Raw genomic sequence first — 12808 nt, 5'->3', positions numbered from 1 at the left:
GCGTCGTCGATAACACTCGAGCCCTCCTGCAAAGGTCATATATCGTTACTCACGCGTTCGAGCTAAGGGTTAGTATTGTTTTACGCTCTTCTTCCGCGTGTACGTCCTCGTCGCTCACCGGTCGCAGGTTTCTCGCCACAACCAACATGGCGTACGTACACGTCAGCTCGAAATTTAAATTTGAGTGCCCGCAAGAGCACGGGCGCGGGCGCCTGGCTTTAGAAAGGGCTTTCTTTGTCTGAGAGCTTGTGCAAGCGAAGGATTCTTCAGAACCACGCTTTCGCACCCTGGCCTTCGCCAGCACCTGAGCCAACCGGTGCGATGGAACATGGTCTTTGGCGCCCCACTTCATGGCTTTGTGCATTTCGCATATGGCCTAGTACAGTTTCAGGGCTGTAAGTGTTACAGCGAAAATTGAGATTTTTTTTTCTATTTCTTGAATATATTCATTTGTCGTCACTGATCAGCTCTATTTTATTCCGAAACAAACTTCTAGAAAGTTTAAGTATACATAGTTATTTTAATATTGCTTTCGGAGTCGCGATGTCTATAAAATGCAGGTTAATATTTATTCTAAGTAGCCACCTGTACTTAACATTCTGTCGAGTAAAACGAGAGTCATTACTAAATCATGAAACTTAAATTTTTATTCATCCTTTTTACTTTACGATAATTCGTATGTATTTCTTTTACAAGATTTATCATGAAGAAAAACAGCGCGAAAACATAAGGACACAGAGGAGGGAATAACAGAGAGGAGAAGGCGCTGACTATCAGCTTCCATATTTTAAAAAAGAAACTTCCGTATTTTTTTTTTTTTTTTTAATAAGGAAGTTTATAAGCAGCGCCTTGTCCTGTGTGTTACTCGCTCCTCTGTGCCCTAGTGTCTTCGCGCTGCTTTTCATCATGAACGCATACCAACTAGCCCAACTGTCCATTCTAGAAAGATTTATCAATATAAATCTACACCTGGTCTAGCGTTGTTTTTAGAACCATCTTATATAGCATTGAGCATAAATCATCACTTAATAGTTCCATTATCCCCTTGCTACTACTCTTCCTTTAACGCCTCTTTCATTAGGGAGTTTTAGAATAACGTACGCAATTTTAGCGCACGCTAGCGCTAAATTTAGCGCTTGTATTAGCGCACGCGACGCGAGAGAGTTTTTGAATAGCGTTTCTCTGTCGCGACGCAAAAGCCCAAGCATCTCGCGCTTGCGATGCCACCAAGATACAGTCACAATTTTTATTTCACTCACGAAATGCTGTAACTTAAGAAAAAAAAAAGTTTTTTGGTCCAGAGTATTATTTTAGATTCGTTTAAACGTGAGAATGCGACGCGAGCGGTTGACCGGTCGTGTCCGCTTGCGTCGCCTCGGCAAGAGAGGTCTCGTTTACTGACCTTCGCACATCGTACCTTCGCCGAGAAATGTTCGCGCGTCACAAGCATCGAGCTGTCGGTGATCGTTGGCAAACCGAGTTCAATGTCGTCCCGTATTGAAAATCGCAGTCGCGAGGATGCCGCCGACGTCGCACTCACGACGTCGCCAGAGCAGCCGCTGACATAATCCTCGAAGCCGCCATTTTTTTTAAACTCTGCTCGTCTTGGCTTTAGCCAACTTCTCATCACGAATCCTCCTTGGAGAAGCGCAAAAGACTCTTTGCGTACGCACGCTATTTCCGAGAAATAGCGCACGCTAAAATTGCGCACGCAAAGCGCAAAATCTGGTTTGCGTTCGGAGCATGCGCAGTGGCGACGACGCTATTCTTTGCGCACGCAAAGCTTTAGCGTGCGCTATTCTAAAACTCCTTATTATCAGACATCTATCGAATGGATTCGCCTTTCCCCTCCTACAGTTAATCTGCACTGCCAATTTCAAGACACCAATTGCAAAATCACTAAACAGATATTTCATAGCATTTGAAATATTGTGTATATATACATTTTTTTCTTTGTATTATTATTTTTTTCTTGCAATAAACCCACTCCCTTCGTAATATTCTTAGGCCCTGAAGGAATATTGCGTAAGAAAAAATAAAGATAAATATGCCCGGCCTTATAATTTCTGCCTTTCTTTTTAACAGACCCCAGTGTTAAATCAGCAATGCAAGCTTCAATGCTGTATTCACGATCTTGGATACTGCTATACAAAAAATATGATCGACGGAATGACCTGCGGATATTTAAAGGTCGGTTACATGTCTTTGTATGCTAATTGCAGCTTCACTACTTTCTACCTTTATTTTAAGATTTACAATATATTCTAGGCTAGCCCTTTGTGTAAACGAATAATTTTTTACAAACCTCTGAATTCCACATGTTCGCTAAAATAATAATGAATTAGTGATCTAGTGATTGAATAGTACTAAGCATACTTACTAGCGTATTTTAAACTAAATATCCATTGCTTTTCAGTGTCCTTTTTAAAATGTGTTTAGAGCTCACTTCACAAAAGACGCGTGAAAGATTAAACAACAATCTGCAGTGCAAACGCGCCATTAAAAATTGCGAACATCAAACTGTTCTAGTAGCTCTCACAGAGACGCACGGGCTGCAGCTATACAAGTAGAAGACGAGGAATAAAAGAGGAGACTGGCTTGTGTCCTCAACCTGGCTGGTCCTGTTGCCTCGCCGCTCGCCGTACCCCTAAACACCCAACACAACATGGTGGCAGCCTACCTGGATCTTTCCCACCCCACCACAAGTTTTCAAGCTTCCTAAAAGGTGACGAAGTAGTAGAGCCAGGGACCACCGACGATTTCTACACGCTGAGCCATCGGAACATCCCTCTTATTCGAAACAACATGGCAACTCCATTGCTGACTTGCCAGCCACCTGAAGAATTTGAGTTCTCAAGGTCAGAAGACTGGCCCTGGTGGATCCGGCGGTTCGAGAGATTTCGCATGGTTAGCGGACTCCAAAGAAAAACCAGCGTCGAACAGGTGAACGCTCTCATTGATTGTATGGGAGACAAAGCTGAAGATATCCTGCTTTCGTTCAGCTTAACCGCCGTCGAAATGACTCACTACGAAGTAGTACACAAGGCGTTTGACGATCACTTCATTGGTAGAAGAAACTTGATCTATGACAGATCAAAATTTCACACAAGGATTCAGGAAGACGGAGAGCCCGTTGAACACTTCGTGACCGACCTTCATGCTTTGGCTCAGTACTGCAAGTTCGGGACTCTCCACGACGAGATGATCAGAGACCGTATTGTTGTGGGTGTCAGAGACCGCAAACTGTCTGAAAAATTGCAGTTAGACGCTAACTTAACCCTGGAAACAGCGACCACTATGGCTCGCCAGTCAGAAACTGTCAAAAGACAACAAACTGACCTTCGACCGGAATCCGACAGTGTTGGTCGAGTCAAGGCATCATGTCCATCAGAAGCCCGTCCTTCGCAAAGGAGGCTACCTACTCAGACGACCAAAAGTGTATACGACAGGCTCCACTGCCTTGGATGTGATTATAATCGACACGCGCGCAGTGAATGTCCTGCCAAGGCTGCTATATGCCACAGATGTGGAAAAAGAGGACACTTCGCCAAAGTTTGTTTGGGCGCTAAAGCTGTCCAAGAGCTAATCGCCGAAGAGGAAGACACCTCTTTCTAGGCGCTGTAGATGCCAAAGACACTGACCCCTGGACTGTTACCGTGGAGCTCCAACGAGTCCCTTTGTCCTTTAAGGTCGACACAGGAGCCGACGTCATGGTGATCCCTGAAACCTTGTACCTACAACACTTTGAACAAGTGTCTTTGACAGAACCGACAAAACTTCTAAGGGGACGTGGTCAAGACAGATTACGCGTCGTCGGAGTTCTACGCGGTGATATTACGTACAAGACCAGCAAACTTGAGACAGATGTCTATGTGCTGAAGAACCTGGAATCTCCGCTTCTGTCAAGACGAGACAGCGAGAAGTTAGGTGTCGTCAAGAGTCTTATTGAGGTGTCTACTTCAAACTCCAATACAGTGAACGCTAAAGCTGAGTTTCCTTCGCTCTTTACAGGTCTTGGTTGCGTGAACATGCCATACACCATAAGATTGAACCAAGACGCTCTCCCCTTTTCTTTAGCCTCCCGAGGAGGATCCCAATACCTATTATGCAAGAGGTACAGAAAGAGCTAGAAAGCATGGTTCTGCTTGACGTTATAGAACCGGTGGACGAACCTACGGACTGGTGTTCTGCTATGGTAGTGGTGCGGAAACCAAATGGAAGCTATCGAATCTGCGTGGATTTCACATCATTGAACAGGTACGTTGAGAGGGAACTTCATCCCCTCCCTACCACGGATCACGTTCTCGCACAGCTGGGGAATGCGAGATTCTTCTCCAAGCTCGACGCCAATTTCGGCTTCTGGCAGTTTCAACTAGCACCAGAGTCGCAGATTCTTACAACTTTCATCACTCCTTTCGGAAGTACAAGTTCAAAAGGCTTCCATTTGGTATCACGTCCACACCAGAGTTTTATCAGAAGAAGATGAGTCAGCTATTGAGCGACATTAAGGGCCACGTATGCAACATGGACGACATCCTCGTCTACGGCTCTTCCAAAGAAGAACACAACAAAAGACTGAGAGAAGTCCTTGCAAGGCTGCAACAAGCAGGAATCACGCTGAACGACTCTAAGTGCGTTTTTGAGGCAACCCGAGTAAAGTTCCTAAGCCACATCATAGACCAAACTGGGGTCCACCCTGATGACGACAAGCTCGCGGCAGTGAGGGCAATGAAAACACCAGCCAATAAGAGTTTTCTAGGTTTTCTAGGTTCTAGAGTTTTCTGAGATAAACTATCTCGGAAACTTCATTCCGCATTTAGCCCAAAAAGCACATCCTCTGACGGCGCTTTTGAGTTCGAAGAACGCTTGGGTCTGGGATTGTGAGCAGCAGATGGCTTTTGACGCCTTGAAAGTAACACTCACTTCAATCCCAATACTCGCCTTGTTTGATCCCAAGAAAATAACAGTGATCTCGGCAGACGCCTAGCTCATCATATGGCATTAGCGCAGTTCAGCGACAAAAACAGAGTGACGACACGTATCGTCCAGTCGCGTATGCATCAAGAACACTCAGCAGCACAAAGAGGCGCTATGCTCAAATTGAAAAGGAAGGGTTGGCCGTGGTTTGGAGCTGTGAAAAGTTTCGTGACCTAATCACAGGATTGGAAGTCATCATCGAAACTGACCACAAGCCTGTGGTCCCAATTTTTTCCACAAACGTTTAGATGACATCCCGATGAGACTGCAACGCATGAGGCTACGCATGATGATGTACTCATATGACATCAGACATGTTCCAGGTAAAGACCTCATCGCCGCTGACGTCTTGTCCAGACATCTTCTGGCTGAAGTTCCAAGCCGTGAATTGGAAGAAGAGATCGACGCTTACGTTCACGGAATCAAATCCAGTCTCCCCGCTACTGACAAACGACTTCAGCAAATCCAGGAGGAACAAGAAAAGATGTCACCTGTCAGCTCTTGACCAGATACTGTGGTGAGGGGTGGCCTATCAAGAACAATGCAGATCAAACGTGTAAGGACTTTTGGCAATACCGAACTGATATTTCTATGAATGAGGGGCTTCTAATGAAAGGCTCAAGGATTCTTGTACCCCAATCCATGAGAAAAGACATCTTGAGTAAAATACACCACAGACATCAAGGCATCACTAAATGCTGGGCACGCGCAGGCGAGTCTGTCTGGTGGCCTGGCATATCGACTCAAATAGAAAACTTTGTCCGAGGGTGTCACCAGTGCATCCAAGAAACGAGCAACAGACGAGAGCCGCTGATGCCAACGCCTGCTACCTCGCAGGAAAACGGTATTTGCTTATCACCGATTATTATTCTAGATTCCCAGACGTTGCGCCGCTCACGAGCCTGTCCAACAACATCCGTAATCGACCACCTCAAATCTATCTTCACCAGGCATGGCACACCAGAAACTGTGTTCTTTGACAATGGCCCACAGTTTCAAAAGATCGACTCGTCAGAATTTTTCAAGTTTTCCCAAGACTGGGGCTTCCACCACAATACTTCCAGCCCGAAGTTTCCGCAAAGTAACGCCTTTGTAGAGTCTGCTGTCAAAATAATCAAGCGCAGTATGAAGAAAACCGATGACGCCTATCGCGCACTTCAGTCGTACCGAACCACACCTCTCGCAAACGGCTACAGCCCCGCAGAGCTCCTGATGGGAAGGCGCGTAAAGACCTCACTCCCTACAGTCGGATCTCGCCTAAATCCAAAGACTCCGGATCCCGATCTCCTCAAGAATTGGGAAAAACAAAGCAGGGAAAAAGAGAAAATGAACTTCGACAGAAGGTATGGAGTACACGCACTTAAGCCACTGCATATTGGACTACGCGTGTGGGTCTCAGACCAAAGACAAACTGGTCACGTCATATCGCCTTCGGAAGCGCCCCGTTCATACATGGTTGAGACCGACCGGAGAGTTGTGAGGAGAAATCGAGGACACTTGATTCCCATTCCCATTCCCACGACACATGAACAATCCGCACGTGAAGGATCATCCCTCGCTACCAATAACATGGCTTTCTTGCCTACATCTACGGCTTCCTTGCCTACAACATCTACAGGCCTTCCAACCACGCAGAGAGGGCGTACTGTGAAACCTGTCGACCGGCTAGGTTTCTAGATATTAAAAAGGGAAGATGTTCTACTAGCTCTTAGAGAGACGCACGGGGTGCAGGTATATAAGTAGAAGACGAGGAATAAAAGAAGAGACTGGCCCGTGTCCTCAACCTGGCAGGTCCTGTTTCCTCGTCGCTCGCCGTACCCCTAAACACCCAACACAACACAAACGCCGACGCGCGCCAGCCAATGAGACCGAAATGTAAAGGGTGCCGTTGGCTAGCGTTGCGCGGCCGTTTTGCATGGTTTCAAAGCTGATCACGTTGGCTCGCTTCATGAGACAGTTAACGCTTTCGCATTAAAATACAACACGTGTTCCCTCACAAGCCCCATGCGCAATGCAATCGACACCCATGGGTGTGACGTCACACCAGTGGTTTGTGTTACTGATTTTATCGCGTTCATTATGCATTCGGGTGGAATACTCTTGATATTCAAAGTCACGGTGCAACAATACGCTAAAACACTTTTATAAATCAATTTTTTCACTAACCTGTTTGGCTTGCCTTTAAGGGAAAACAAACCGTAGTGACGTTTGAAAGAAACAATTTGACTCACGGCCGCGTTGCTCGAAATTGACCTATAGGTTGCCTGAAATGACCAGGCCTGACGTAAAATCGGCCGTGAAAACTGGCGCCTGCACGTAGAAATCTAAATTTTTTGTCAAAATATCTCTTTTACAGGTCGGTTTTTCTCTTGTAAAAATACAAAAAAGGTGGTTCTTTTTCTGTAAAAAATAGGGCCCGAAATGTTGCGATGGTTAACGGCGGATTGCGAAGCAGACGACCGAGTCGAGTGGTGGGGCGCGTTTGGCTCACGTAATGGTATATGACCCTACCTATTATTAGGGAGTTTTCATAGATCAGGTTTCCCACTCTGCTAAGCCCTCCGCAACGAAGCAGCCGCTAATGCGCCTGCGCGCCGATGGCCTTGAGTGTAGAGTTTCGGGTAGCGCAGCGTGTTGCGGAGAGCTTTGCGAGACGGCGAAAGCCATCTACGAAAACTCCCTATTAAGACTGCTCGCGACTTCCGTTATTATTAACATGAACATAATATTTTGTAAAAGAAGTTCGGTTTGAAAATAAATGCGGACAATGAGAACAAAAACTTAAAGTAAAAAAAAAACGCGGTAGCATAACGACGGCGATTTCGCTGCCGACGGATTTGTATGTGTGTCGTCTGCTTTCTTTCGCTGGTCGCTATACTTTCTGACGCTGCTCCCAACGCCATCTATCAATACGCGCCCCAAACGCGCCCCTCAACGTTACGCGGTCGTCTGCGTCGCAGTCCGCCATTGACCCCGGCAATTGTTTGGGCCAATATTTTTCCAGAAAGAGAGCTACGCTTTGTTCTTTTATAAGATAAAAGAGACATGTGAAATGCAGTTTTGACGAAACGTTTTGATTGCTACGTGTAGCCGCAGATTTTTACGCCCCATTTCAGATCGAGCCTGTTTTTTCGGACACCCTCTATATGCAATTTACCCAAGTCTGCTGAGTACAAATGATTCGACCATTCGAGTTACGAGCGGGGAAAATTAAATTCAAAAATTACGCCCGCTCTGCCAGGATCTATTATTGATTCATTATTCTCCAAATGCCAGATAGGCTTTGGAGTGCCTGAGCAGCCTCTACTTTGTAGTTCCATTCTACGGGACACCACTAGGTCAGCCCGTTACACCGAACGTCACGTGATAACACTCCATCACATAAATATAGCTTACGTGATCACGAAACATATAATGATAATCTAAACGCGCAAACTATATTGAGCAAATAACCACGTAACGAATTGCGAATATGTGACCAAGTAAGTTAGGAGCCACGTAACCAATAATAATTGCGTAATAATGCTCTCTATTGAACACGTAAATGTGGTGAATATATTAATCACGCTACCTATATTTATTACGTGATAACATGACTTAAAGTGCTTGTGCAATCACGTGTCTCTTCCGCGTTGACACTATGTTTTTTGTGGCATCACGAGTACACAAAAAGTATAGCTATGATAATCAAAGCGGCTCTTGTGGGACGTCGGATTTTTGAGTGGTTCAATGGTTTGATTTTCGCCAAGTGACACAGTCTCTTTTAAAGACTGCTGCCCGTGTGATGATGGTTTCGTTACATCATTTTGTGACATCTTAGGCAGAAAAACCATCCCCGAAACAATTTGTTTTTTCAGAAGTTAGAAAACGATTTCGCATGATACTGATGCTTTTCACCGATTGAAACCTAGCGAAGGATATTTTTCTTTAAAGACATGTGTGAGACACAGGTGCGGATACCACGGTCGTAAGAGCCCTCCCCAACAGAAGACTACTGGGACACCGAACACAACAACGGAGCTCAATAGGTCTTCCACGCCGCCCATCGCCAAAATAACAACTCCAATGCCGCCTGCGCCGCCAAAGCTGCGACCCCCTTACCCTCATGAACCCCCAGCACCGCCGAGTCCCCCCTTTTACCCTCGTAATCCTCAAGCGCCACCCAGTCCCTCGTTTAACCCTCATCTTCCTCCAGCGCCACCACGTCGCCAGAAAACAGGCGGATTTCAAAAACCATACACGCGTATTCCACCGGTAACTCGACGGAAACATGTACATGAAGAGTGGCCCGCAGCCCGCTATGAAATATGAAGTGGGACATGGATGCATATTTCTAGTTAGATTTTACGAAATGTGCGGCTGGCTCAAAGCTTTGGTAATGATACATGAATAAAAAATGTATTGCAAAAGTAACTAATGAAATTGTGTCTGACAAAGATCGTTGTGCCTCTCTTCGCTAGTTTTCTTATTCTTTGCCCTAGCATTTCTCCCGTCTGAAACGAACGACTACGACCAGTCGTTCACCGAATGCGAAAAGACGAAGGAGGCAAGTAGGCTTAAACCGAAAGATAGGTACGCTGTCGATATCGTTTGTTCCATCCGTCATAATGTGGTTTGATTTACTTGATGTCATATGTCACTTCACTGGATTGTCTGAGGATTTGGTATGGGCCGCAATAGCGGGGCAATCACGTTTGAGAAAGTTGCACTCGACGCTACCGCGTCCAAACGCAACGAGGTCTCCTTGAGAGTAGGAGATGGAGCTGTGACACAACGCGTTTTGTGTACACTTACGTTCTTGAGATTGAAGAGTGCGTAGATTTTACAGCTGACCACCTCGCTCCACGCGGCTTGCAGCAAATCATTGGGTTTAGCAATTGTAGAAACTAAAAAAAAGCATCAACACCACCATGATGGTGCGCTTTTTGACGCTGTGTGATTGACCCCACAAGTCCGTATAGCGTCGGCAGCGTCTGGAAATAAAGGCAAGCAAGCTGAACTGTACTTCGAGAAAACAATAAACCTTGTCCACTTCGGCTCCAGGATTACGAATCTCAAAATCATATTTGATAATCATGCACCAACTAGCCACTACAGCTCTTTCAAAATTACGCTGAAGTCCCTTCTTCACCGTGAGTTCATAGGAGGAGGGCATCGTGACGTCTTATGCAGACGTCTGAGCATTTCAGTGCCGTTTGCAAGCCTTACCCTTCCTTCGCAAGCGGCATGCGCAGTGCAATTGAAACCTCTTTGTATGGCGTCACACTCAGTGTTCTGTTTTTTTTTTCTTCTTTCGTCTAGTATAAGTTTTGGTCGAATAGTCTTGATATTGAAATTGACGTGACAAAAATGCACAAACATCCACCACTAACTTTTTTTTTAACTCTCTCCTAGCTCCCAAGGTGAAAGGAGCATGGGGGCGGTCTAGGAAAAACAATTCGGACAATGGCCGCCTTCTGCGACACTATAATATCTACAATTCCACCACGTCTGCTAAGCGCTCTTCCGGAATATCTATGGCAATAGGCAGTGTCTATTCTCACGGCAGCCGGGGGAATAATTTCCTTGAAATTTTACAGGCAGTCAGTCGCCTCTCATTAACTGTCTGAGATAAAAAAAATAAAGGGCCGGTAGATTACTGACTTCCTTATTCTCCCGGCATTTCGTAGAAACACGTTTTATAGGCAACTTTTTGTGGATACAGGTTTGATGGACACGTTTCGTCGACACTAACATGTCATCGACACGACCCGGCCCATCCGTTTACGCCACGTCGCGGCAAGAGTCTGCGACGGCTCATCACAAAAGGGTTAGAAGGATGATATACGCATCACTGCATCGCGTATCATATCGTAGAAAAAGTATAATATCCAATGCATTTGTAATACACTTTCAATGCACTTCATTATTATTTATCGCTCGTCTGTAACGTATTCGCACTATATCTCAAAATGAATTTCTGATGTGCTTAAAATGCATATTAAATTAATTATATTGTATACATTTGTTTAATATACACCATATTGTTTTGCGAAGGGACCTCTCAGATCGTGACGAGTGCATGGGTGTAGCGAAGGGTGTAGAGAGTGTCCGGGTGGCAACACTTGAAATGCAATCGGTGTCACTGCGCTTGCGCCCAGGCTTGTAGACCACAGTCATGTCAATTTCTTGAGGTCGTAGACTCCATAGCTCAAGACCTCCCGATGGATCTTTGAGGTTTGCGCGCCAGCAGGGCGGCTGGTGGTTTCTAACCACCCGAAAAAACTTCCTCTAGAGACACCGGCGGAACTTGGTTATCATCCCGACGACGGCAAGGCATTCCTTCTTGATTGTAGAGTAATTGCTTTCTACCTTGGAGAGCGGCCGACTGTCCTAGACAATTACTCATTCAGTGTCGTCCTGAAGATGAGCCAACACAGCGCCGACCCTTAGCGAAGACTGCTACGCTTGAGAGATGTCCAAGTTACCTTGGACATCTCACCTTGTATTTTAATATACTTTATTAATATGCAAATGGTATTTCACTAAATCTTTGGTTTGCAATAGGAATACATTTTTTTATAAAAATGTTAGAAATAAGCTAGCAAGATATATGCTCCAAGTATATTTGAAGCATTTCAGAGCATTATACAATTATTCTTTGCATATCAGAAATGCCTGTAATGTGTTTTCGAACAAATATTATTCAAGCACACTCAAGAATAGCTACCGACGTCATTAAAACAAGCGAGCCTAAATACAATTAAAATAAGCTTAAAGGGTAACTGCAAAGAAAAAAAAGTTTTTTTTTTAAATAGCCTAATTGGGACAAGCATGTCAAAAAACAATTTTTCCGCGAGAAAAAACATTTTTTACAGCAATATTTATTGCGTGAGACTCATTTTAGTTCGCGGCTGTTTCGTCCGTTTTAAATCGCGCGCCACGAAGTTGTGATTATGTGACGTCAATCCCAAAAGGTTCTCATTGGCTAAGAGTTTGATTGACAGCTTAGATCTTGGTTGTTAAACCTTTGTTATATATTGCAATTTCCTTTTGAACAGCATATTTTTATGTTTAAAGAATAACCCATGTGATAAGAGTTATTATTCTTTACAAAAGGTTTACAAGACGGGCACTTCCGTTTGGATTCATACAAACAGAAGCTTCGCCATTCTTTCATGGCCGCCGAAGTCTCTGCTCCCGCCTGTCTTGCCTACCTCGACTAATCGTTTCGTCGAAGTGATCAGTGTTTCGTCGTTTCGTACTGACCCAGGTACTTCTTGAAGTGAAGTAGTGTGTGTTTAGCAGCTGTCGCAGGTGTTAGTGATAGGAAGCGACGCGGGGTTTTGGCTTTCATAGCGCGGTTCTTTCGTCTTCCTCTTTGCTTGCTTAGCTTGTTTTTTTTTTTTTTTTTTTTTTTTTTTTTGCTTGTTTGCGCGTGCAAATGCTGACTTTTCGGAGATGTTAGATGCATGATCCCGACAGTGAGCCTTCCAGCAGCCATGTCGCCCCGAAAGGAATGCTATTTGGCTGGAGGCAATCGGGCGTTCGCGTAGCGACCAACCTGTCTAGTTACGTTCTCGTCATATCGCTCTGGAGGCCGTCGATATTCGCCCCGTGTGCACCTAACGTCCGCGACTAGACAGAAAATAAAAAAGCACTATGTTCACTACGTAAAAAGTGGTCTCAGTTCATGCATCGGTAGGCAGGTACGAATTCGTGCCCAAATTTATTCACACCGCACGATGCAACACGTCGCTGTGCAAACGCAGTCCAACACGAAGCATAAAAACGGCAGATTTAGGACAACAATTCGGAGTTCAATTAAAACGACGTAATTTTGTTGAAAACG

At 45.0% G+C, this 12808-nt stretch overlaps 1 pseudogene; it reads left to right on the top strand.

The window, feature by feature from the left end:
* LOC115315236 overlaps positions 1-9034 on the top strand; it is a 117197-nt pseudogene extending 108163 nt beyond the window's left edge.
* The last annotated feature ends 3774 nt before the right edge of the window (positions 9035-12808 follow it).

Source organism: Ixodes scapularis, unplaced genomic scaffold (assembly GCF_016920785.2).
Source record: "Ixodes scapularis isolate PalLabHiFi unplaced genomic scaffold, ASM1692078v2 PGA_scaffold4__175_contigs__length_147842914, whole genome shotgun sequence".
Taxonomy (NCBI): Eukaryota; Metazoa; Arthropoda; class Arachnida; order Ixodida; family Ixodidae; genus Ixodes; species Ixodes scapularis.
Note: the sequence above shows the minus strand (reverse complement) of the source record. Positions and strands in the feature narration are given on the sequence as shown.